This window comes from Salvia hispanica, chromosome 4 (genome assembly GCF_029641045.1).
Source record: "Salvia hispanica isolate PSC_SH4W2 chromosome 4, Shi_PSC_v1, whole genome shotgun sequence".
NCBI lineage: Eukaryota > Viridiplantae > Streptophyta > Magnoliopsida > Lamiales > Lamiaceae > Salvia > Salvia hispanica.
In genome coordinates, this window is record NC_142695.1 from 22,727,447 (window position 1) to 22,731,823 (window position 4,377).

The 4,377-nt window shown below is 45.7% G+C and overlaps 1 non-coding gene across 1 annotated transcript; it reads right to left on the bottom strand.

Moving 5' to 3' along the window:
* Positions 1 to 477: 477 nt before the first annotated feature.
* On the bottom strand, positions 478 to 585 carry LOC125197596 (small nucleolar RNA R71). Its single transcript, XR_007172132.2, has one exon. It is a non-coding gene; the product is annotated as a small nucleolar RNA R71 (small nucleolar RNA).
* Between the last annotated feature and the right edge of the window lie 3,792 nt (positions 586 to 4,377).

Genomic DNA, 4,377 nt, shown 5'->3' on the forward strand with positions numbered 1-4,377 from the left:
GGAACAATGGGTGACTGAACAGACATCGAGGAATTGCAGGAAATGGTGAAGCTACTGATGGATGAGAGAGATGCGGAAAGGGCAGCCCGCGAGGCTTTAGAGAAGAAGAATCAGGAAATACAACCCGTGATGAACATGTTCAATCATGGGAATATGATAACCTTTCCTGAAGGACCTCGTATAGACGCTAACAATTTCGAGTTACGCATGCCCCTTATTCAAAGGGTCGAGCAATCTCCTTTTGCAGGTAGGGCTACAGAGGATGTCAATCGCCATTTCTCCAAATTTGTGGAGATCTCAAACACTCTCAAGTTGAACGGTGTTGATGACGATGCCATAAGGGTAAGACTCTTTCCCTTTTCATTAACTGATTCTGCTAAAGAGTGGTTTGAATGTATGCCCAGAGAAAAGGTCTCCACATGGAAGGACATTGTAGCTGCCTTCCTCGACAAGTACTATCCACCAGGCACAATTTTGAAGCTCAAAAGCGAGATCTTCCAATTCATACAAGGCCATGACGAACCCCTCTATGAGGCATTTGCTCGTTTCAAAGCCCTTCTCCGAAAAGTGCCCTAACCATGGTTTCACCGTGGACCATCAGGTAGGAATTCTCTATAATGGGTTTAACGAGAAAATCCGTGCTATGCTTGATTCAGTTGCAAATGGAGGGTTCTTACGGAAGTCAGGTGAGGAAGCCATGGCTGTGATAGAGGAATTCGCCACCAACAACAGGGGGTGGTCGAAAGAAAGGCATAACCTAAAAAGGATAGTTGCAGTTGAAGAAGCCGAGGAAAGCTCTTTTGCAAAGGAATTGGCCGAGCTTCGAGTTTGGGTGGACCAAATGGATTCATCAAGGAAGAAGGACCCGATTCCACCAACCTCCATTATAGCAGTCTCTAAACCCGAAACTCCTACCCCGACAGTGGAGGAAATCAACTACATGCAAGGAGGCGGTCCCAATAGAAATTACAACAATAATTATTGCCCTAACCAAGGGGGCGGTAATTTCAATAATTATAATGGAAACCGACCTCATCCTAATCTCTCTTATTCTAACAATAATTACTTGCGACCCCCCGCAGGATTTAATGTTAGCAAAGGAGAATTAGTTGAGACACTCAAGAAGGAGGAAAAGTATGAACAAGGGATCACAAGGATCTTGGAGGTAATCGCGCAAGACATGAAGGTTAATGACACCAAGATCGGAGTGGTCGAAGCTAGAATAAACAACCTCGAGCAGGGAATGAACACGATCTCAACTGTCATAGCCAACATCAACACGCAAATGGAGCAAATCCAAAAGAAGTTAGATGAGGACAGGGCAAAGGCAGCCGCACGAGTAGACGAAGTCAACAAAAAGTGGATGGCAAAGCAGAAAACTTTTTCTGGGGACTGCCTAGTCGCCGGCGGACCGCCGCACACCACGCAGCGGACCGCCACTGAAGCACAAAATAGAGTATGCCCAGCCGTCGGCGGACCGCAACACACTACGCGTCGGGCCGCCACAAAGAAGGCAGAAGCACCCGCTCAGCAGGGACTCGTGCGGCACAATGGGATTGTGCTACCTTTCCAGCCAAAGAGGAAGTTTAAGCTCGAAGAGCAGTTCAAACATTTTTTAAACATTTTTTGTAAAGTTCATACTAACATTTCTTTAGTTGAATCGTTGCAGGAAATACCTAGGTACGCAAAGCTACTAAGGGAGACGGTGATGAGGAAGAGAAAGCCAACAAAAGCCGACCTTAAGCTACCACATCATTGGAGCGAGATCATCCAAAAGGAGAAGGTAGTGAAGCAGAGAGATACGGGTCAATTCATTATCCGATGCCGGATTGGAGAGGGAAAGATTGACAAGGCCCTATGCGATCTAGGATCTTCCATCAATCTCATGCCGCTGAAGTACTACGAAAAGCTCAACATTGGGCCACTCAAAACTTCAGACGTAACACTCAGGTTGGCCGGTAACTCGACCATAAAACTTTTGGTATGATTGAGGATGTCTTAGTGAAAATAGATGATTTCATTTTTCCTGCCGATTTTATTGTGTTTGACATGAAAGTAGACAAGAACGTCTCTCTAATCTCAGGGAGAGATTTTCTTGCCACTTGCAAAGCTTTGATTGATGTAGGTCGTGGCGAGATCACAATTAGCAACAACCATAGCCAATCCACCTATAAGATCGAAAGTGAGATGCTCAAGTTTGAGGAAGCAAAGCGGGCAAAGATGGAACAACAGTGTAGGGCAGTCATGGTCACAGATTTGACCAAACCCCAAGACCCCTTTGAAATAGAGGAGTATACTACATCTGCCATCTACACTATAAAAGAGGTAAGACGTTCTCCCAAAAAGGATGATACTAATCCCTCCACTTCTGTCCCGCAGAAAAAGAGGCAAAAGAAGAAGAAGGCAACCAAGGAGGACCCTGAGATTTATGTTATCAAAACAAATAAGGGGAAATACAAGTGGTGGAAGAAGCTAGGGACCAAGTTGCTCCCTATGCCTATTTTCAACACTCGGGCCGCTGATCCGCCCAATTAGTGGGCCACTTCAAGTCGAGCTAACGACTATAAACAAAAGCGCTTGTTGGGAGGCAACCCAATTTTGTTATTTTGTTCATTTTCGTTCTTTGTTTTTTTTTTTTTTTAAATAAATTAATAAAATTATTTAACGCGTGGCGGTTGCCGCACTAAACACGGCGGTCGCCACACGTGTTTTCACATGTGCAGGATAGGTCGGGCTTAGGGCAGGCTTAGGACGGGCCGGATAAACAGCTGAACGGGCCGCGGTGGCCCGCCATGAACCGTTGTTTTAAATGCCCGTGCGGCGGCCCGCTGCGCAGCATACGGCGACCGCCGCGCGCAGTCCAGAGACGGGAATGCAATTTTAAAAGGTATGCTTTCCATTCCTTCTCCCATTCCTTCTCAAATTTCTTCCTTGCACACAACCACCACCTTTATAAATCACCAATTTCACACACCCACACCATAATTCTCTCAATTCTCTTCAAGTTTAGAGTTCTTCATCTCCAATTCTCAATCAACACAAGGTATGCATCCTAACTAAATTTCTTAGTTTTGTTCTACTTCTTCCATGGATTTCAGCATGTTTTGGATGAATTGTTCAGTGAAAACTCTTATTTTATGATGGGGGATGATTGTGTATGCTTATTTGTGGATTTCCATGGTGATATTGTGTTTTGGTGATAGTTTTGAAGCTTTGTGAATAGTGATTCCTTCTTGTTTCTACTTGTTTTTATGTTGCAATCATGTTCATAGCATTGTGAGTTTATTATTACTTCCATAAATTGCAATACTTTAGTATCCTATAGAGATTGTTGATATGTATTGATCTATTGTTGATACGTCTCTACATGGGGGATGAATTCACGTTGCGGGATGGATTTGTGTTTCCTAGTTTGGGTGTTTATGTCCTACATGTTTCTATGCTACCATCTAGGAAGTTTTGTTCACATAAGCTTGCACTTACATGTCTTACATTTTGATACGTTGGTTTTGTCTATAAGAGTGCAAGTTTGGGGGAACCTTTGATTTTCCCATTATTGGTACACCGTCTAATTGTTGTATTTCTCGTTTGTAGGAATATGGGATCAAAAGGAAAGTCCGAGAATGCGAAGAACTACGGTGTTAGCCTTGCCTCGGACGAGCATAAGGCTATGTGGAATAAGTTGTCGGCGCGAGAGACGGCGCCCTCGAGGTACCCCCACGATTTCCCTCTTCAAACTTTGGGGATCGCGGAGGACTTTTGGGCGTTGTGCAACGTTGGAGACGGAAACGACCTTCGTTACATGTTCAAGAGGAAATGGCCGTCGTTTAGGAAATATACTCTCGAGTTCCTCAGCTCGTTGAAGATCACGAAGGATCACCGGCATAACTTTCCGCTTAGTATCGATTTCCGCCTAGGCAACCAATGGCACTTGCTCACAATGGAGGATCTTTGTGGAATCTTCCATTGCTTCGACCCCAACCCCGAGACGGACTTTTGGGGGCAAGGATATTTTCTACAAGTGGCGGGGGATCACTTCCCCGTTCCCATCCTGCAGTTGACTAAGGTCGACGTTTGGGAAAACCAAGTTAATTGGAAGTTCAACACCCCGGCGCACCGGAGAGTCATTGAGGCTAACCCCGTCAATGGGGAGTTTAGGAAGAGGAATGTCCCGGCTCGCATCCCCATTTTTGAGGCCGATGAGGACTCCGCCTTCGAGGCTATCGATCACTACACCGAAGAAGGAGAGCACTCGCACGCCCAAGAGATTGAAGTGCCGCCGCCACCGCCGCCCCAACGCCGCCAAGAAGAAGAAGAAGAGGAGGAAGAAGTAAAGGGACATCGCCGCCGGAAGGCCGAACCCCGATGAGGAGTTTC